Raw genomic sequence first — 22,703 nt, 5'->3', positions numbered from 1 at the left:
CGTTTCCACATGAAAATCCTGATTAGTCCAGGCTCATCACAGCGGTCTATTTCCCAATGAGACTGGGTCATTTATGGGTGGGCATGGGACCAAAGGCCAAATAGGATCTAACTATTTAGAAATCCTTAGGAAAATGGGGATCTTTTCTCCCACGGTTTTGATTCATTATATAGGTGGTGGATGTGACCTGTGTTAGGAGGGGCTGCTTAAAGATTTCTGGAAAAGGTTTTCAGGCTCTCAAAGAAAGATGCATGGGGAGAAACAGTCTCCCTGCTTTGGGTGGATGTAGGCATGTGTGGTTTTATTCTTGTCACGCACATGCATGCGCGCGCACACACACACACACAGCCTTGATAAGCATGAAGTCTGATCATGCAAAAACTGAACAGGAAGCAGCGGTGCCTTTGATGATTTATGAGCTGATGATGAACCATGGAGACTCCATATTTTGGGGCCCCCTATTAAGGGATGTGGCAGTTATGTGAGATAACACATTTTCCTTATAAACTATTTCGTTTTGAGTTGAGTTTTCTAAAATTTAAAGCCAATATATCTCAATTTTTATAGAATGGCATCACAGACCCCCAACTGAAAAATTGCCAATAAAATCGGTCAGCTGGAGGCTCATTGGTGATGTCCCTGTGATCGGTTTCAGGATAATTCATACGAATTGCAGTAGATTTGGGGTGAATGGAAAGTGAAAAGGTAAAATGTGGAAATTTAGACTCCATGTTATTCCTTACGGAATTTCGGTTGTGAGTGAAAAGATACGGGATAAAAGCTACAAGAAAATTATAGTCAAGATACTGTGTTTTGGAGTTCAATTATTTTGCTGTTATTTTTATTGTTTTTGTTGCAGGTTGTTAATGGGATAGTTAATACGTTTATATGTTGGGAAAGATTCGCTAAAGGTGGAAATGCTTGATGGGGATCTAATCAGTGCAATAGAAAAGCAGGAAGGAATGGCTTCAAATGGAGACAAGGATGTTCTCAAATCTGTGCGTTTGGATTATCTCTTCACTACAGGGTTGTCCTGTAACAACCGTTAAACTCTCCTCATTAGACCATTATTTTTTCTCAAAATATTAGGGCTTTTGCCTCTTAATTCTCTACCCCAATCAACACCACCGACTCTGGCCATTGGTGGACACCCGTGGAGGACCTGTAAACTCATGGTAATATTGTGGAGCATCGGTGACTGACGAACACTGAGGGAGGCACTCAAGGTAAGCAGCCCACAGTTCTCTTACCGTATCCCCACCGACTGTCTCCACCAAAAGTTGAAAGAGGGCCCCTGGATCTATTCTAAGCCTTCTTTCAGTTTTCATTCATGCACATGCATCCTGTCTCCCATTATTGGATACTAATCCTTATACTGATACCAAGCCTACTAAACAACTCAAAATGGGAAGTCTGCATACACATTGGAAAGAAGGGAGGGGCCAGAGCTCTATGAACTTCCTGGAATTTCACATAAAATTTGGTGTGTATATTCAGAGGTAGATCTATTGGTTAAAGCGTTCTCTACATTCATATGTTTAAGGTGATCTATGAGCCAAAAGGTTATTATGAACAATTAAAGTAGAAGAGGTTCGTCTCTACTTACTCTTGGCTAATACCAATGCCTAATTCGATGGTGAGGATACTGGCTAATGAAATACAAATAACGGTCACATCTTGCCTCAAGAATTGGCCTACTCAGTGCTACTTAACCCCAAATAGTTCAACAAACATTATTGGGTACATACTCTGGGACTAGACGCTGGGTTTAGGAGTAAGATGCAGATATATAAGTATTTTTATATTGTTATACTTATTCGTTTTTCATATTTATATTTGTTATGTTTATTCTTATATCCTGTTTTCTGGGAGCGTAGTCTCGTTAGGAAAGCAAACATGTAGAAATATAATTTACTTTCACATATTTGTGTGTGTATACACCTATATATAGTAAATATATGAATTACCTATTAGAATACCGTGTAAATGAATGAGGGAGAGTTGTCTTTGCCTAGAAAATCAAAGAAGATTTCTTAACTAGGGGCTGTCTGAGTGGAAAACAAACAAACAAACAAACAAACAAACAAAAAAAACAGGGGCTCCTGGGTGGCTCAGTCAGTTGAGCGTCTGACTTCAGCTCAGGTCATGATCTCGCGGTTGACAAGTTCGAGCCCCGCGTGGGATTCTGTGCTGACAGCTCAGAGCCTGGAGCCTGCTTCAGATTCTGTGTCTCCCTCCCTCTGCCCCTCCCCTGCTTATGTTCTGTCTCTGTCTCAAAAATAAAATAAACATTATTTTATTAACATTTATTTTTGAGACAGGGAGAGACAGAGCATGAACAAGGGAGGGTCAGAGAGAGGGAGACACAGAATCCGAAGCAGGCTCCAGGCTCTGAGCTGTCAGCAGAGAGTCCGACACGGGGCTAGAACTCACGGACTGCGAGATCATGACCTGAGCCGAAGTCGGACACTCAATCGACTGAGCCACCCAGACGCCCCTACACATAAATTTCCTATAGGACATCCCAATGGGACCACCCCACAGACATACAGGTCATAAGTCCAGGCAACGCCAGGACTTTTATACAGATTTGTGAGTCATTAGTATGTAGATGGAGTAAATCCTCCGTGAGCCATAAAATGGGGAGGCTGAAGAAGGAATGGGCGGGAGCACCAACACTCGTGTGTGACTGCAGGAGTATCTATCCACTTAGAAAACGAAGAGTGGGTGGGACTCTTATTCCGATGACCAACCGTCTAATTCCTGGGAAGAGTAGAGCGGCCTCCTTCGGCTCTGGAGGACTGAGTGTACCCGTGGAATCGGTGCTCTGTAGGGTCTGAAAAAGCCCTCCGGAATTTCGAGCGAGACTCATTGGGACCGAAGGAGGCCCGTCCCTACCCAAGTGGCTGATGCCCGCTGGTAGCAGAAAAGGGAGATGGGCGTTTCCCACTAGAAACGGCCAATCCCACTAGGCTCGCACGCTTCATGTTCCTAATTCTGGCCACCCACCTTGCAAATCTATGTCATTCTTAAGATTTAGAGAAAGAATTGTGTTGGGGGGGGGGGGGGGCAGCCACCACGGCGCTGAGGACGTGGCAGGACCGCAGGGCTCTGACCACTGGGTCATTTTCAGGGCCGTGTAGGCAGACACTGGCCGTGACGGAGGGGATGGTGTCTTCCTCCAGAGAAGGAGCGGCCCTGCCTCTGCGGACCGCGCCCGCAAGCTAGAATCCTCCCCCTGCAGCATGACCCCCGGTCCAGACGACAGTCCAGATGCCCGAGGCAGGACTCTCCGCTCGCGGGCTTTTGGCTTCTGTAACCTTGTTTGCCCCTGTGCCCACCAACTGCCCGGAACGCCACTGATAAGGGCGCCCTCCCCTTTTCCTTTTGCGCCCCAAACCCCCGGCCATCCCAGCCATAAAAGGAGGCCGCTGTCAAGGGTCAGGCGGGGCTCAGCCTTTGGAGGTGACTCCGCCGGGCCGGCACCGGGGCTAATTCCCCGAGTGGGGGTGGCGTGGCTTTTCCCGGGCGCCGAGTGTTTGCCGCAGCACCGCCTGCATTCATGCTGATGACATGTGAAGTGGGGTTCGCGAGCAAATGGCCAACAAAGAATGCTTGAGACGTCTGTGGTGCAAAAAAGGTGATTTTTAAAATTATTTTATTTATTTTTTAAATTTAATGCAATTTATTGTCAAACTGGTTTCCATATAACGCCCAGTGCTCATCCCAATCGGGGCCCTCCTCCATGCCCGTCACCCACTTTCCCCTCCCCCCCCCTCCATCCACCCTTTTTGTTCTCAGTATTTAAGAGTCTCTGGTGGTTTGCCTTCCTCCCTCTCTGTAACTTTTTTTTCCCCCTTCTCCTCCCCCCTGGTCTTCTGTTAAGTTTCTCAGGATCCACATAAGAGTGAAAACATATGGTATCTGTCTTTCTCTGCCTCACTGATTTCACCTAGCGGTAAGTCCCTCCAGTTCCGTCCACGTTGCTACAAATGGCCAGATTTCATTCTTTCTCATTGCCAAGTGGTATTCCATTGTATATATAAACCACAACTTCTTTATCCATTTATCAGTTGATGGACATTTAGGCTCTTTCCATAATTTGGCTGTTGTTGAGAGTGCTGCTATAAACATTGGGGTACAAGTGCCCCTGTGCATCAGTACTCCTGGATCCCTTGGGTAAATTCCTAGCAGTGCTACTGCTGGGTCATAGGGTAGATCTATCTTTAAATTTTTGAGGAAACTCCACGCTGTTTTCCAGAGCGGCCGCGCCAGTTTGCATTCCCACCGACAGTGCGAGAGGGTTCCCGTTTCTCCACATCCTGTTTCTCCACTACAGGCAGCATCTGTAGTTTCCTGATTTGTTCATTTTAGCCACCCTGACTGGCGTGAGGTGGTATCTCAGTGTGGTTTTGATTTGTATTTCCCTGATGAGGAGCAGCGTTGAGCATCTGCAAAAAGGCGGTTTTATTACAGCCCGGCGACAGGACCCTGGGCAGGGAGAGCTGCACAAGGGTTGTGGGGAGCGACTGATTACATAGATACACTTTCGAGTATGTGGAGGGAGGGAGGTATAGATACCGAAAGTCTCCAAGGAATTTCTGGATGCTGAAGATTTAGCTGTCGTCCAGATAAGGTTGCTTTTAGTTTGTACGGAAGTGTGAACGTGAAGGCATTAAAGCAGCATAAACGTCTAGGGGCGTGTTACACGCCGCAGGTCCCTGCCAGCTGTCACTGGGCTGCAGGAGGGAAGGGAATTTAATTTAAACTACGTTTCTCTTGCCTTTGCTTCCCTCATCAATGACACACGTTAGCTTGTTAGTTTGCAAGTAGGATAGAACCTGAGACCCTGCACATTTTCTGACCGTCCTGGTGATGAGGACGGGATGCTGACTGAGACATGGCTTCTGGAAGAGAGAAAGTGAGGACCCCACAGGCTAGGCATCGGAAGGCATTAGAGGGCATTAGAAGATCTCAGGACGCCATGTAATGCAGGCCCTTGTCCTACTGGCAGGTGAGAAGCGGGAGGCAGGGGACGCCCCTCCCCTAGCAGTTCAGGAAGTTTAGAGGCTAAGCAGCAAGAGGTAGGATTGGGACCAGCCTCTCAAAGGGTACCTGGGTTGTCATTCATTCTCTTCCGAATGAAAGAAGAGAGGGATGGGGTCACTACCGAGGGCAGGCCAGGACTCGACCTGACAGGTGATATGGTCTTGACTGCTGACTCAAGGGGTCTCCAGTGCTGAATTAAATGCCGTCTCTAAGGGGATATAAGGTTCTGGAGAGAAAAGTTTGTTTATCGAGCTGAATGGGCAGCCTCTGGAAACCAAAAGTAAATGATGCAAAACCTTACTTCCTGGGGAGAAGCTACTCTTTGCTGAGGCCCTAACACCTCCCTCCCTTGCTCCTCCTGCCTCTGCTGCTTTAGGAGCAAAGCCGGATGATTTAGCCCCTGATGTACATACAGGTGTGGGGGGCACCTGGGTGGCTCAGCTGGTTAAGCATCCGACTCCTGATTTCTTTCGGCTCAGGTCGATGAGAGGCCATAGGGCAAGCTGAGGGCCCAGCACAAGCTAGCACGCCCCTCCCCGCTGTGGGACATGTGTCATTATTCCTCAAGCTCTCCTGCTGCCCAAGGACAAAGGAGAGGAAAGGAAACAAATGGTTAATTTACCGAGATCACAGACTCAGGACTGAGTCTCCATCAGTTTACAAATGTCTGGGTAGATCACAAGACAAAAGGCAATCTTATCAACAGCCCAATCTCCAGAAACCTGTGGTCTGGATTTCCTGGAGCCCCAACATCACCCCTCCATAGTGATGTGGGGAACAAAGGTAGAAGGAAATGGCAGATAAAATTCAATTTCCTCATTAACCTGCAGCCCACTGACAAATACCCGAGGCCAATCCAGAGAACATTTCTCCAGGAACCCCCTACCGTCCTAATGGTGATGCCTCACTAGAGGGAAAACCACCTTGGCTTGACAACAGCAAGGCCTCAGGTATCTTAGAAGTCCTCTTTAGCACATCAGTCCCTCTGGAGGCCCCCCTTTTGACTTCACCTCCCCCAACTCCATAGTATATAACAAGCCATCGGCCCAACCCCAGTGTCGCTCTTCCTGCCCACGGGTCCTGTCCCCATGGTTTAATCAAACTGCCTTTTTGCACCAAAGTGTCTTCAAGATTTCTTTCTTGGCTGTTGGCTCCGGACCACCCCCATCACCCCAAAACCTCATCAAGGTCATGGTCTCACGGTTTGTGAACTCGAGCCCTGCATCAGGCTCTGCCCCTCCCCTGCTCACACTCGGTCTCAAAATAAATAAACATTAAACATTAATTAATTACACATCCTTGATCCCTGTTACCATTCTGGGGGGTGGTTGTGGGGAGTGGCATCCGAATTCAACTGGCAAGGTCTCAGAAAACTCATGAAGAAAGAAAGAACGGTAACCAAGTACCAGCTCACTTAAGAAATGCGTAGCTAGAATAGTGCTGTTGTGCAGGAACGATTTCACTTCTGCCCCTCTGGCTTCTGTGGCTGGTCAATTACAACGACATAAGACAGGTTAAGAGGAGAAAACCAAATTTGGTTATGTACAGGAGCCCCGCAAAGATAGGAAGACTCAAAAGGCAGCTGGGCAGTCGAAGCTTATAGAATATCCTGAGTGAAGGAGACGTGTGGGGGTAGGGAAGGAAGGCCAGTCACAGGAAGGTGGAGGAGAGGTTGGGAGAACAAAGGCTTCCCTGTTATCCGGGTAAGTTTCTTAGGTAAACCGGTTATCTCTGGTCATAGCTCTCTTCCTGGTACAAGGCCTCCTTTCCAATGTAAATTTAGGCAGTTGAAAGAAAGGTAAAGAGCTTTTCCTGAATCTGCTGGGTTTTGATCGCCTTTAGCTCAAAATAATCTTCATACCAATGTGGCTTATATCGGGGGTACTCCTGAAACTCTTAGTTCTATAGCTATTGCAGTAGTTAAATTTGTAGTTAAGGTATTTCAAACAAAGAAAACTCCAGACCCAGGAAGTCTCGCTGGTGAATTCCACTAACCGTTCAAGGGGGAAATAATAAAAATTTTACGGAATTTTTTTCTCTAATAAAGAAGTTTAGGGGACGCTTCCCAATTCAATTTACAAAGCTGGTGTTACTCAACAATCCAAACCAAAGGCATGACAAGAAAATAAAGTCACAGACCAATATCCTTCATGAACATAAACACAAATATCCTAAAAAAAATATTAGCAAAGTTAGCCAGAAATATGTAAAAATGGCAAAACATGGGGTTTATTCTGGAGGATTCAATATTCAGAGATTCATGTAATGAACCGTATTAACAGATTAAAGGAGAAAAAGCATATGCTTATTTTATTAGATGCAGAAAAAATTTGATATAATTCAATATTAACTCATTCAATAAAACAATTGCCTCAATCTGGTAAAAGAGATCTACTCTATACATGCAGCTCACATTGTATTTATTGGTGAAAGACTGAATGCTTTCCTCCTAAAATCAAGAACACGACAGAGATGTCTCCTATCAGTCATTCTACATAGTGCAGTAAGGGAAGAAAAAGAAATAAAAAACATACAGCTTGTAAATAAAAAATAAAACTGTCTACTCACAGATACTATGATTGTCTAAGAAAATCCAAAAGAACCTACAAAAACGTTTCTAGAACAGATATATGAGATTAGCAAATCGATTGATCTAAGAATCAATTGCATGTCAATATGCTAGCAATGAGTAGTTGGACATTGAAATGGAAAAACAGACCGCTTTCAGTAGCATGGAAACCTTGAGGTAATTATGTATCAATCTAACAGCACATGCACCATCTGTATGCCAAAACCACGCTAAGGAAAGGAGCCCAGATTAAAGGAAACTTCAGCAAACAGAGAGGTATGCTCTCTGTTCAGGAACTGTAAGACTCGATAAGGTGGTCATGTCAGTTCTCCCCCAATAAATGTATACATTTAATATAATTGGGGTCAAAGTCACACAAGGTTTTTTATAAGAACCGACAAACTATTTCTAAAAATTTAATGGCAATTCAGAGGCACGGAATAGCCCAAACCAGTTTGAAAAGGGGAGAACAACAAACCTGGAGGGCCCACACCACCTGTCTCCTGGGCCTACTATAAAGCTATAATAGGGGTGCCTGGGTGGCTCAGTCGGTTAAGCATCCGATTTGGGCTCAGGTCATGATCTCGCGTTTCGTGAGTTCGAGCCCTCATTGGGCTCTGTGCAGACAGCTGGGAGCCTGGAGTCTGCTTGGGATTCTGTGTCTCCCTCTTTCTCTGCCCCTCCCCTGCTTGTGCTCAGTCTCTCTGTCTCTCTCTCAAAAATAAACATTAAAAAAGCTACAATAGGCAAAAGGACAGACACTTGAATCAATGGAACTGACAAGAGAGTCCAGAAACAGACCTGCACTGTCAGCAGGTTTTTTTTGTTTGTTTTTTGTTTTTTTTTTACAAAGTTGCAGGGGTAGTAGAGTTGAGGAAAAACAGTCTTTGCAATAAATGGTACTGGGAATGCAGAAATAATGGACTTCAGGTTATACCTTGCAATGTATACAGGAGGTAACTCAAAATGGATTATAGACCTAAAGGTAAAGTGTATTGAATTTCTAGAAGTAAACATAGGAGAAAACCCTCTTGACCTTGAGACCAACGATTTCATAGACCTAACAGCAAAAGTGCTACCCTTAAATGAAAAGATAGAATTAATTGAAATTAAGAATTTCTGAGTTTTGGAAGACCGTTAAGAAAATGAAAAGACCAATATACTAAAAGAAAATGATAGCAAAACATGTGTTTAATAAATAATTAGCCTTCAGAACATAAACTCTCCAAATTCAATGGCGAAAAAGCAGAAGCATTAAAAAACTGGACAAAAGATTTGAACAGACCCTTTACTAAATAGGATATACACACTTTAACCATGAGAGACATTCACATCAAACCACAGTGATATCTGCAAAACACTGCGTATCTGCTAGAATGAGGGACAACACCAAAAGACTGACCGTGTCAAGTGGTGGGGAAAATGCTGAGTCATAGGAATCTAGCCATTGCTGGTAGGAAAGCAGGTGCTATAGTCACTTTGCAAAGGAAATGTTTATGTGGGTTTATTTGTAACCTTCTCAAATCAGAAACACAGGAAGGAACATTCCTACCATTGCCGGCTCTCAATCTGTGTTTCACTAGGAATCTTTTAATGGGAAACCATACCAATAATGGCCAGTAAGGATTCTGAATATTACAGATGGAGGTTTTCAAATTTCGCGGAGTAGCGATAATGTACACGTCGGCACATTTTTCTTTTACTTCTATGCACTTTCTCATTTAAAAAAAAAAAAAATCAAGGTCTACGTTAACCGTGGCGCCCCAGTGCCTTTATTTCATCCTCACGTGATAAACTCCAGGAAAACTTTAAAACATTTACAAAGAACATGATTGCAATTCTTGCATGCTCTTTCAGCAGAGCTAAATTCAGGATATAATTATTTTCTTTAAAAATTCAGTTGGCTCAACATATTTTCAAAAGAGGAAATTCCAAGGCTTTGAAAAGCACATCTGTGTTACAGAGAAAACATTTTCTAAGCAGGAAAAGTCTTTCTGACTATGCAAAATATCAGATTTCCAATCACATGTTTTGGGTTATTTCTATCCAAAGAGTTTTTTTTTTTTTTCCTTTTGGTCAGAGTGACTTAGAAATGTGGGCAAGCAAGTCATGGTAATGTCAGAAGCTTAGCCAAGCAACCGTGAATACTATATTAAATGATTTTCTTAGGGCAAAATAGAGGCTTTTTAAAGTAAGCTGTATGTTTCCGGTGTGTTGAGAAGTGGGTGCCTGAAGGCAACTGTGTCTTTCAAAAGCATGAAAATATGCAGAACCTCCGTGGGTTCTGGACACACACGCGCGCGCGCACACACACACACACACACACACACACACACACACCGGCCATTGGTAATTATGTCTGTCTTCCTTTGAGGTCAAATGTCAGTTGATTCTCTTAAGTTTGTATTTATCTCCTAACTCCTTAAAAATCTACACCTGGGTGGCTCAGTCGGTTAAGCCTCCACCTTCAGCTCAGGTCATGATCTCACGGTTCGTGGGTTCAAGCTCCGCGTGGAGCTCTGTGCTGACAGCTTGGAGCCTGGAGGCTGCTTCAGATTCTGTGTCTCCCTCTCTCTCTGCCCCCTTTCCTACTTGCGCTTTGTCTCTCTCACTCAAAAATAAATAAATATTTTAAAAAATCTATAAGAAGGTCAAGTAGAATGAAAAGGTTAGATGGAAATTCTCCCTTTCACAGCAACACGGGTGAACCTGGCCCTCTGTTATGCCCAGGGATGTTAGACAGAGAAAGGCAGATACTGGAGGGGTTTCACTTATACATGGAATCTGAAAAAGACAGGTTCACTGATACAGAAAGCAGATTGCTGCTTGCCAGAGGCTGGGGATGAAGGAAATAGGGAGATTGGGAGTCCAAGGGAACCCACCTTCAGTTATAAGATGAGTAAGTTCTGAGGATCTCATGCACAGCACGGTGACTCTAATTAATGACACAGGAGTATATATTGTGCTTGAAATTTGTGAAGAGAGCAGATGTTAAGCATTTGCAGAAAAAAAGGTTAATTATGTGAGGTGATGGGTATGGTAGCTCGACTGTGGCTCTTGTTTCAATCGTCCCGGTGTATACCTTTGCTATATGATCATTTTATTTATCAACTATACCTCAGTAGAGCTGGAAAAGAGGAATAGTGAGTGAGATGGAAACCTGATGTGGACAGTCTATCGTTGAAACTTTGGAGTGTGACGCTTCCCCCTGCTGGTCACTGGTGTTCATTACATTTCCCCGCCCTTTATGTAAGGAGGTGTGGCCCACAGGCCGAGCCCATGGGTGGCCCTTGTGTTCCCTGATAGGGGGGCCAAGAGATATTCTAGTCCCCTAGTCTGTGTGTCCTGTTCCTTGTCCACTCCTCAGAAGGAACCAGAACCCAGAGCTGTGGCATCACAGCTGGGCCTACGCAGCACAACTCTGTAAACTCTGCAATAGCCAGTTTTGAAAAAGTGCTGATCATCGTTTTTGCCAAGAAAAATGTACTTACACTTGTGCCTTGTTGCAAGATGCTGGAGATGATCTCCCTTCATTGAGAGAAAGAGAATACTGAACCACGGGAAGATGAACAAACTCTGTCCCAGGTTTGGATACCCCGAGCTGCGGAACCTTCTGGAACCATCGGGTTAGCTGGTGATTACCTCTTCAAAGCCGCTACCACCATTCTCAAGCCTCCCTTTCCTGCTGCTCCTTCTCCAAAACCTACACAGCCTCTCCTCTGCAGCTCCTCTCTCTCCCCCAATACCCCTAAAAACATCCAGAATTTATGAGAAAACCCCTCTGTGATAGAGTCAGCACCTTTTTGGTGATGACAGACTTGAGGCCCAGAGTGGCTGAGCTAACCCCCCAAGGTCACAGAACCTGCGAGTGGTGCCGATGCGATTATTTCCAGAATCGAGTGCTAGCCTCTGCAAGACATCGCAGAATCGCCTCTACTGATCCGACTTGTTATTTCACTCGTTAACTCACCCCCAGAGATGTGCGAGAACTTCCATTAGATTCTCATTGTTTACTGGAAAAAAAAAAAAAAAAAGTCCTGAAGTCTTAGTTTTCAATATGCTTATCTGGAAAAGCTGACCTGCTCCAGTCCCCCCAGCCTGCCTTCCTCCCTCCTTCTCTGCACTTTGTGTGGACACTTTGGAGTCTGTTTGATTCAACTTAGTCTTTTATCTTGAGTTTGCTATTCCCTCCTGGCCTAATTACATTGTTACTTGTCTTCAAAAACTCAGTGAAAGTCCTACCCGTTTTCTATTAGATTCTCTTGCATGATTTCATGCACCCAAAATAAAATCTCCTGAAATCTTGGTAGAACAGAATGTCTGTGTATCTCATTGTATCACATTGGCCTCAAGGAATCAAATAAAAGCAGCATTGATTGTTACCTAGTTGGAAAACCTCAGTGCTGGGTATGATCAGGTTAGCAAACCAGCTAGAACCGGGTCCTTGCGCTCAGCAAATTTATACACACGAAGGAAGAAGACAAATATATATATATATATATATATATATATATATATATATATATATATGTATATATGACCACGAAGCCCGGACGGCGTAAAGGTGCATCTTTTGGGCAGAAGTGGAATGTCAGAATGGAACAGGTGCATTAAAACCACACAGGGGTGAACTTGGAGTTCCCAGTCACTGAGTTCACTGAAGGCAAGAGCTCACCTGTTCTGCCCCCACCGAGGGAGCGAGGGAGCGGTTATTGTGAAGGCGCTTCAGGAGGGACAGGGATAGAAAACTCCCGGTGCCAAACGGGGGCGGAGCCACGGACGGCTGGGGCCCTGCGGGGGCCGGGAGGGAGAGGGACAGGGAAGGACAGGGAAGAGGGGGGACAAAGTGATGGCTAGGAGTTATCCACACCTGGCTGTGCACGCGGGAGTGTGTGTGTGTGTGTGCACGCACATGTGTGCGCCTGAGGGCACACGTGCTTTAGCAGCAAATATCCGAGAGAGGCACAGGACAGCTCCCTCCAGAATCCCCAAATAATTGGTGAATTAGTAGGAATAATAAAGTCTGTTATCTGACCTCATCTCTCCCAGAAAGAACTCAGTGGAGACATTCTTTGCTCCATCACCTGAGGGGCTGAGGGTGTCCCCTAGTATCTGAACCGTGTCTTTTTACCCCATTCTATACTGAGCACTGGAAAGAGCACCACCCATATGACTAGGGAACAATTTGTTTGTGTGTTCTTTTCCTTTAAAAAAATTTTTTTTAAATGTTTGTTTATTTTTGAGAGCGAGACAGACTGAGGGGCACAGAGAGAGAGGGAGAGCTCTGAGCTGTCAGCCCAGAGCCCATTGTGGGGCCTGAACTCACGAACTGTGAGATCATGACCTGCTCCAAAGTCGGGCGCTCAACCGACTGAGCCACCCAGGCGCCCCTCTTTTTCTTTTTTTAAAGGCAATGTGAACTACAAAAGTCTAGATCCTTCTAGCATTAGGAACACGAGGGATTTAGAGCATGTGATTGAGTTCAGGTGAAATAAAATTAATGCAGAAATATGACTGTGAAAAACAATAGCAGAGAAAATACCATATGATGTGCAGTGTTTACCCCATAAAATTCTAGTTCAGGGACTATTATGCATATGTTCATATATTTTAATACCTAAAAATTAAGAAATATATGACATAAAATGTTCACAGAAGCTACAACATAAAATTATGGTAGAATGGGTGTGTAGTATAGTTTATTCCCTTAGAATACTTCAAAATCTGAATTTAATAATGCATTAAATTATTAATCATAAAACAATTTTATAAAATTGTTTAATACACAATTTTAATACACAATGCAACAATCCAATAATGGAGAAGTCCCTAGCCCTTCTTATAGCTTTTAAAAATTATCATCCTTCATTTTACATCTATAGGCAGATCTGTAAATAAGAAGTAACTATTTAAAAATTTTTAAATTTTTAACATTTATTCATTTTTGAGAGACAGAGTGTGAGTGGGGGAGGGGCAGAGAGGGAGAGGGAGACACAGAATCTGAAACAGGCTCCAGGCTCTGAGCTGTCAGCACAGAGCCCAATGCGGGGCCTGAACTCGTGAACTTGGAGATCATGACCTGAGACAAAGTCGGATGCTTAACCGACTGAGCCACCCACGCGCCCCCCCAATTAGCTATTTTAAACATTAGAAAGTACAATTTTAAGTACTTCATGTTGGATACTTCTTGCCTAGTGAGTTATGCAGGAAAGGACCCTTGCTCCCCCCACACAACATACTACACAAACTGAGTCTTTCCATTTAAAACAAGTCTTTTGTGGGGCGCCTGGGTGGCTCAGTCGGTTGAGCGGCCGACTTCGGCTCAGGTCATGATCTTGCCGTCCGTGAGTTCGAGCCCCGCGTCGGGCTCTGTGCTGACAGCTCAGAGCCTGGAGACTGTTTCACATTCTGTGTCTCCCTCTCTCTGCCCCTCCCCAAACAAGCTCTGTCTCTCCCTCTCAAAAATAAATAAATAAACATTAAAAAAAAAAAAAAAAACCACCTTTCGAGCAAGGTAATCACAATAGTACGTGAAAGACAAATTGCTCCTTTGGGGGGAGGAGAGGATGGAATTAGGAAAGAAAATGTAATCAACAGATTTAGATAATTAGTTGGAAGAAATCATCAAAAGCCTTATGTTGGTAATGAAAATTTCAAAACTCACCTGAAGTCATTGGCTTAATTTATGCATTCATTTATTCTTACATTAATTCATTTAATAACTATTAATTAACATCCACTATGAAATGGAAATTAAAACACTTAGGCAAGTCTTCTTGGTTGCAATTCACAAGGCCCCACTGCTCTAGTAGGAGCAAAACACTGGGGGGCTGTTTTAAAGGTCTGAGGCATCTAAAGGAAGGCACGGGTGGGCAGGGGGTGCTGGTTGTCACCGGGGACCATACCTGCACATCTGTCTTGACCCAAGGTGACAAGATTCTCTCCCTCTCTTGTCTGTTTTGTTGTGTTCTCTCCTAGCGAACCAACCTGCTCTGATTTTGGTGTGCAGGATCAAAAGTACCAGACCATTCCCCTGAACAGGCATGGGTACCGGCCCACACCCACGGACAGTGACTGCCATCTGAAATCAAAATCCAAATTCCAGGAAGAACGGATCTAGTTGGCCCTGCTCTGCTCTCATTACACCTCAGACTCACCAATTACAGTTGGGAGCAGAGTCATGCAGTGTAAACACTGCCCCAGGATCCTAGCCCCAAAGATGAGTCGTGGGTAGTTCCCAGAACAAGAACTGAGGTGGAGCCCAGGGGCTGTAAGACCTTAGAAACCTGAGGTTTCGGGTGCTATCACCAATACCCTCCTTTATGAGCTTCAGACAGAACCCACAGATTATGTTATGTAGCCAGGAAGATGGCTTTTCAGTTTTATTCTTTCTTTCTTCTTATTATTTATTTTGAGAGAGAGCATGAGCATGAGCAGGGGAGGGGCAGAGAGAGAGGGAGGGAGAGAGAATCCCAAGCAGGTTCCATGCTGTCAGCGCAGAGCCTGACATGGGGCTCGATCCCACAAATTGTGAGGTCATGGCCTGAGCCGAGATCAAGAGTTGGGCACCTAACCCACTCAGCCACCCGGGTGCCCCCAGAAAGATGGCCTTCGAAAGTCAATATACTGCCCTATATTATAATGTAGAGGAAAAGAAAAGGAAGGCAATTTAAGACGAAATGGTATGCTTTGACCCCTTAAATACCTTGCACGTATGAAGACATAAGCAGGTACTGCGACCCTTATACAACACACACAAAATTACTGTGAGTGGGGTAGTTACAGACACAGTTCAAATGCAGGCGAGTTATAGTGAATCTTCCACTCAAATGCTGCAACTCACAGCATTCCCTGGGATGTATTTTTCTGAAGTGTGGAGAGTTTGGGGTCCATTTCTGAAGCAAACTACATCTTCTCTTGATTTGCACATTAACTGAATTTCTATAAAATTGGGTGTGTGTTGGAACCATGCAGAAATGTGTGTGTGTGTGTTATTTAAACTTGGATGGGCTCAGAAAAACAGAGTTTTCACTTGTATGAGCATCCAGCAGCACCCCAGAAATCTGGGTAGGACGAAGAAGGCTGAAGAAGGTTCTGTGTGGTGCCCGAAGCTCCCTGTGCACTGTGGGACGTCCAGATCCTCTGGCAGAGTCTGCTAAATGCCAGTCGCACCGCAACAGTTGTGACAACCCAAAGCTTCTCCGTGAATCCCAGACGACAGCTCACATTAGAGGTCATGGGCTTAGGAATGTATTTCTTGAAAGAGTTCAGATGTACAATTCCATTTGCTCATCTGCTCAACTTTAGTTCTCAAAGTCCGCACGCTTTTCACAGTGACCAACGCATGCGTGAAATCCACTGGCAATGGTCAGCCATCACTGTGTTTGGCCTGTTATCGCTCTGCCCAAACCCAAGCAATTCTTCTTCGGACCTCCTCTTTTTAGGGTTGGTGCTCCTCGGATCTCCTTCTCATTCCACATCCTCCTTGGATAGTCTGTCCACTCCCAGACCTTCTGGAATGAACTCCAGGCTGATGGTTCTAGTATTTATACCTTTGGTGCAGAGCTCTCCTTAGAAATTCAGAACAAGGGTGCCTGGGGGGCTCAGTCGGTTAAGCATCCGACTTTGGTCATGATCTCACGGCTCATGAGTTCGAGCCCCGAGTGCTGACAGCTTGGAGACTGGAGCCTGCTTTGGATTCTGTGCTCCCACTCTCTCTGTCCCTTCCCCACTCATGCGCGCGCGCTCTCTCTCTCTCTCTCAAAAATAAATACACATTAAAAAAGAAATTCAGAACATGTTCTACCGTCAGCTGAACTGGCCCTTGGACAGTCCCCTGGGGAAACCAAATGCGACATGGACAAAACCAACCTTACGATTCCCCACCACCCTTCCTCTCCCCAATGCTGACTGGTGACCTTACTGTGGTTTCATGCGGCAGATAGCAGATGCCTGTAGCTAAAATGCTACTTGCTGCACGGGGGGTAGGTGGTCACGTTACAGCACAGTTATCTTTGATTTTCTCATTCATCTCAGTGATTTTCTGGGTTACTTAGACGTTAAGACTAGTAGAGACTCAGGCCCGGAGTATAGATGATACTACGGTCTTCCGGGTACAGCAGAGTGCGTATGCACACGGTTTTAGGAAAAGCTGAGTTTCCCTGTGGTGTGCAGAGCCCGTGGGGAGGGGGGGCCAGTGTGGGTAAGAGGCAAGGGGGACCTGCAGGGAAGGCCTTGAGATTCCCCCCCTTCTCCCCATGATGGATGAACAGGCACCCGGAGGGTCAACCTTGGGTCGGCCCTGCTCCTCGAGCTGATCAGTATGGACCGTGCTTCCCAGCATCCTCTTATCCCCGTGACTAAGTGTAAGCCTCCGGACGGGGCAGAGATGTCTGCACATCTGGCCACCCCGATGAGTCAGAGCTCGCTGCTGGGGACTTTCTTGTCTCTCCCAACATGGGGCGCGGGCATGGCCATGACCTGGAGTCCAGACCGCCACGGAGATGCCTACCCCAGGTTCCCAAGACCTGGTCGTGGAAAAACAGTTACGGTTTTGTTTTCACAAACTTCTACGAAATTTACCATTTCTCTACGTATGACTCAGAAAAAGCCCACGACAGCATTAACGGTATCTCCGTCCCTGTTACCAATGGCAACCACGGAGAGTTTCAAACTTTATCACAGTAATTAGCGACATCTGACAGTGAGCACATTGTCTATGTGCCTCGCTGCTCGGATGATGGTGCTAATTGGTCTTCCTCTGGACTGAGTTTTTGAATGTCTAATTAAGGGCACACAAATATTACCGTATGCATACCGTGCTCCAGCGGCCATAACAAAACAGCACAGACTTGGGGGCCTAACCAACGGACATTTAGTTTCTCAGTTCAGGACGCGGGAAGTCCCAGATCAGGGTCCTAGCTCATTTGGTTTTTGGTGAGGCCTCCCTTCCCGGCTCACAGATGGTCGCCTTCTTGCTTCTGTGTTCAGGCGGCCTTTCCTTGGTGAGTGCACACGCAGAGAGAGAGAAAGAGAGAGAGAGAGGAAAAGAGAGGGGAAGTGAGAGAGCAGAGAAAGCGAGCCAGGGCTTTGGTGTTTCCTTTTGTAAGGGCACTAATACTATGAGATGGGTCTCCACCCTTATGACCCATTTGACCTTAATTCTTTCTTTTTTTTTTTTAAGTGTATTTATGTTGAGAGAGAGACAGAGAGGCAGCATCAGCAGGGGAGGGGCAGAGAGAGAGGGAGGGAGAGAATCCCAAGTAGGCTCCGTGCTGTCAGCACAGAGCCCGACACAGGGCTCAATGTCACGAACCATGAGATTATGACCTGAGCCAAAATCAAGAGTCAGATGCTTAACCGACTGAGCCATCTGGGAGCCCCCCCCCCCCCGCCCCCCGCCCGCTTAATGACTTCTTTCCTCAAAATACAGTCACATTGAAGGTTAAGGCTTCAACGTATGAATTTCGTTTGTTGGGGACAGGGGGTGTGGGTTGTGTGCAGACCATAACATTTAGCCCATGACACTACACTGCAATTTCACAACATGTTTTGTTTTTGCGGCTTATAATTTGATAACTGTATTCATATATCGTGTCCTTTTTAGTCTTCCATATTTCATGATTCACACTTAAAATAATTTTCGAGGAGCCTATAGTTCTTGTCACGCTGATGCAGCGGAAGACTGTATAAAACAAAGTAAGGACCCTGTCTAGAGCACGATTGTAAAATACGACAGGAAGAACGTTAGTCTCTCAGTAACTCCATGGATCCAAAGGCACCATGCCCCCTGCCTTTGGGTTTAATTTCTCTGTTCTTTCTGCATGGAACACACTCCCTGACTTTGGGGGTAAACTCTTATCCCTCCTGCGTTAATTGCAGACTTTCCTATCCCAAGCCTGAGCTGATTGCCCCCCACCCGCCTCGCCCCAGGAACCACTGCTCAGCAGCTCTGGACATTTGTACAGTCGTTGTCTGTTCACATGTTTGCATAATCCATGAAAACTTGTTTTCACCTATAGCATACTGGGTTCTCAATTAATATTGATTGAATAGGTAAATAGTCAAGCAAATGGATTCCATAATAGGATAATGAGATTCCCAGAAGGGAAGCAGACCTGAGTATCGACTGCCCCTCGCGCCCCCCTGCCCATGCTAGGCAAACTAACTATGGAGGAATAGTGTTGTTTAAGGGAAATAAACTGATGATTTTAACTCAGAAGAAAACAGGGGTGGGTGTGAGAAGTAAGGGAGAGGAATCATTTTCAGAAATACCAAATAAAAGCTGCACTGTCTAATTAACAGGTTGCAAAAACCTATTGGAAATATGTACCAACCGCCCTCCCCCAAACGGAGTCCCGAACCCTTAGACACTTCACTTCCTGGTTCTTCTTCCCCTTTCTGTTTTTAGGGCTTATTTTCACAGGCTTTGCAATGAGCAGGCGCCAAAGAACAAAGGGAGGAGGGACTGAAAGTCTCTGCCTCCCTCCAGGGAAGGTATGGTTGTTCCAATCAGACTACTGTCTGCCTTACATGGGCACAGGCTACATCCAGGTGAGGCTGTAAGCTCTGTAGTACCAGCCAATGAGGAGCCAGGGGAGGGACTTGTGTGTTAGGAGCCAATGAAGAATCAGAGGAGGGGTTTGTGTGTTAGGAGCCAATGAGGAAGCAGGGGAAGGACTTGCGTGCTAGGAGATAAATTGTCTGCTGTAACTGCCCTGAGTGTGCCTGTCCCTCAGGCACCTGCTCTTGCAAGAATGTTGATTAAAGCCTCCCTTCACCATGCTCCAAGTCTCCACGTCCCTCCTTTGATTGGGTTGGTGGGCTTATTTGTTACAGTGGGTGATAGAAAACAGAGGGTTAACTTTAATGTGGTCGGCATTTGAAAATACCGTGTCTAATCCTGGTTCTTCATTAACTCATTGTGAAAAATTAGTCAAATCACTTATACTACAGTCAGTTTACTCAAGGGTAAAATATGGCAGACTCACCAACATCTCAGGCTTATTATAAAATTTAAGTCAAATGACTAAGTATTTAGACGTTGTAAAGAGATCTCCCTAAATAGTACAAAGTCTAACACACACTTATTACTTTAATCCATATCAATCAATAATATAACAAGTCCAGGGAACCTGGATGGCTCAGTCAATAAAGCATTTAAGCCTCTGACTTTGGATCAAGTCATGATCTCACAGTTCATGAGTTTGAGTCCTGGTTTGGGCTCTGTGCTGACAGCTCAGAGCCTGGAGCCTGCTTTGGATTTTGTGTCTCCCTTTCTCTTGTCCCTCCCCTGCTGGTGCTCTGTTTCTCTCTCTCTCTCAAAAATAAATAAACGTTAAAAAATTAAATAATATACCAAGTCTAAAGGGTACCTGAATAACTTGGAGATCGATATTCATGTAATACCTAAGGTATTATTAGATCTTTTCTTGGGATTCCTGTGCTCAGAAAGCCAGTCTCATGCTTGTTCTGTGTGGTGACAATCAATACACGTTTTCCCCATTCCTACTCTGCATTGGGAATCAACTGAGAGACAGGCAAACAAATCAGGCAGATGGGGATTCAAATATTTATTACCGCAGAAGCCGTGAGCAAACATGGCTTAGTTGTGTGGCAACAGCATTCTTACTAATACTATGACAAACCCACAAAATTTACTGTAAACTGTTGAAATTAAGGCTTTGAAACTTCTTAGCTCAAGTTACGTCCTTGTGTGCACCTTGATTTCATTATCTGTAAATAGAAAGAAATGTAATACCAACCTACACATAGCTTGTAGTTTTGTGTGTGTGTGTGTGTGTGTGTGTGTGTGAACCACATCAAATGTGAATATATTACAGGTACTTCTAAATGCTGTAAACATTTTGTTAATTTAACACCAAAACAGAAATAATAAATAGTAATACTTCTGAGATGATAGATTTTGTAACTCAAGAGACGCAGGGGTACTGGCTATAGGGCATTTTTTTGCACTAGGCACTCTCTCGGTGTATACTTCCTGTGACAAATTTATAGTTCCAGAATTTGAAACTTGAATACTTTCAGGGGCATAAGCATCCGACTTTGGCTCAGGTCGTGATCTCGAGGTCCGGGAGTTCCAGCCCTGCGTCGGGCTCTGTGCTGACAGCTCGGAGCCTGGAGCCAGCTTCGGATTCTGTGTCTCCCTCTCTCTCTGTCCCTTCCCCACTCACACTCTGTCTCTGTCTCTCTCTCTCAAAATTAAAATAAACATTAAAAAAATAAACGAATATTTTTATGTGTATTTGCTCATTTATCTTCAATGTTTTAGTCAATCGTACATTTGAGTGTCTTTTTTTCTAGTTCTATCATTTTATCATAGTGTATAAAGATAATTCACTTAGATTGACTTCAGTTTGTTTTTTCAAAATATGACCTAAATTCATTCGCTGAGCTAGAAAATCTTTTATTGTTCTTGTAAGTACTCTCTCTTCCTACATCACTCATTTCCTCTTCTTTCGTATTTATTCTGAGCTCTAGATTACTGACTAGTTAGGTAACGTCTGACTTCAGACTTCCCTTGTTCTTCCCCTGGTCCCAAACCAAAAAAGTTTCAACCTGTAGTCAGTGAGTTTATAAAGAGGGAAATTCAGAAAGCAAATGAGTGAGTGAGAAGTTCAGTGTCTCTCTGGTACCTGGTGCTTTCTAGAGAATCATGGATATAAAAGGTGATTTGTCTTCCTACGTACCCCAACCCCTTCGGCTCTTGAATGAGAAAAGGTGACAGAATGACCTTAAACCCTGATTCTCAAGCACTGAATAAACCCAACTCCAGCAGCAGGTGTCATGAGTGTACAATATTCACAATCAAAGACACAGAAATTGTGGTGAACAATTTGCAAATCCACCAAAAAGAGAAGCGGTCGCGTACTTTTTATGGAGAAAGTATATAGTTTATAAACATTCGACACCTACAGAGGCTTGTAGCTTCTATAAATAAACTGTTGCTTGAATTCTAGAATAATCTTGTGAGGGCAGTGAGCCTAAATGATGCTCTAAACCCAGCACTCCTCGCCACCAACTTCCACAATGAGGCCTTTGCTGAAATCCAGCCTAGGAAAGTAGAGTGACACATCCTTACAGATCTGTGGCCCTCCGATCCAGGGCAAACTCCAATACAGAACATCATAATTTGGCCAAGATTGTTCTCAAATAGCCCAAATCCATAGGATTCTGAAGTCTCGTTTTGGTTATGGACACTGGAGAGGGTTCTTCTTTCTGGATTCGGTGTTGTCATTCCAGGCAGGGATTGCTTTCAAAGCCCAAACTGAGATTCTTGTGGCCAACTGGCATATTTTTATTTATACATGCGTGTGTTTGCACGTGAATAGCTATAGAAGTAAGAAAGTCTACTAATCTTTTAATTTTTTTAAATGTTTATTTATTTTTGAGAGAGAGAGAGAGAGACAGAGTGAGTGGAGAAGGGGCAGAGAGAGAAGGAGACACAGAATCCGAAGCAGGCTCCAGGCTCTGAGCCATCAGCACAGAGCCTGACGCGGGGCTCGAACTCACGGACCGTGAAACCATGACCTGAGCCAAAGTTGGACGCCTAACCGGCGGAGCCACCCAGGCACCCCGAAAGTCTACTAGTCTTGAGAAGGAACGACTCTCCTAAGGTGACTTTCATCATGCACATTAGGGCAAGTAAAACATAACTCCCAGGGCAGTTATTACATAAGACAAACATTAAGCAGAATTTGTCACAATTAGGTATTTTATTTCTCCTCTCTCTTCATTCTGATCATATAAGTGCAGTTTATTTGTGAATTTCCTTGAAGTATTTTTTTTTCCATTTATGAAAACCAAGGCTATTTTACTCAGAAGAATCTTCCAAAAGTTTTCTTGGGTGGTGGCCCCAAAAGGTAAAACCGCAGGGAAGCTCAGAATGTGACCTGGGGAGTAGGGTCTTTGCAGGCGTCATCAAGAGGGCAAGGCTGTGTGGACAGGCAGAGATTGGACTGTGGCATCCACAAGCCAAGGAATTACATGGATTGTTGAGTCCCCGGAAGCTGAATGGGTGGCATGGACCAGACCCTGCCTCCAGAGGGAACCGACTCTGCTAACA

The sequence above is a fragment of the Panthera leo genome, chromosome B4, assembly GCF_018350215.1.
Source record: "Panthera leo isolate Ple1 chromosome B4, P.leo_Ple1_pat1.1, whole genome shotgun sequence".
Taxonomy (NCBI): domain Eukaryota; kingdom Metazoa; phylum Chordata; class Mammalia; order Carnivora; family Felidae; genus Panthera; species Panthera leo.
Note: the sequence above shows the minus strand (reverse complement) of the source record.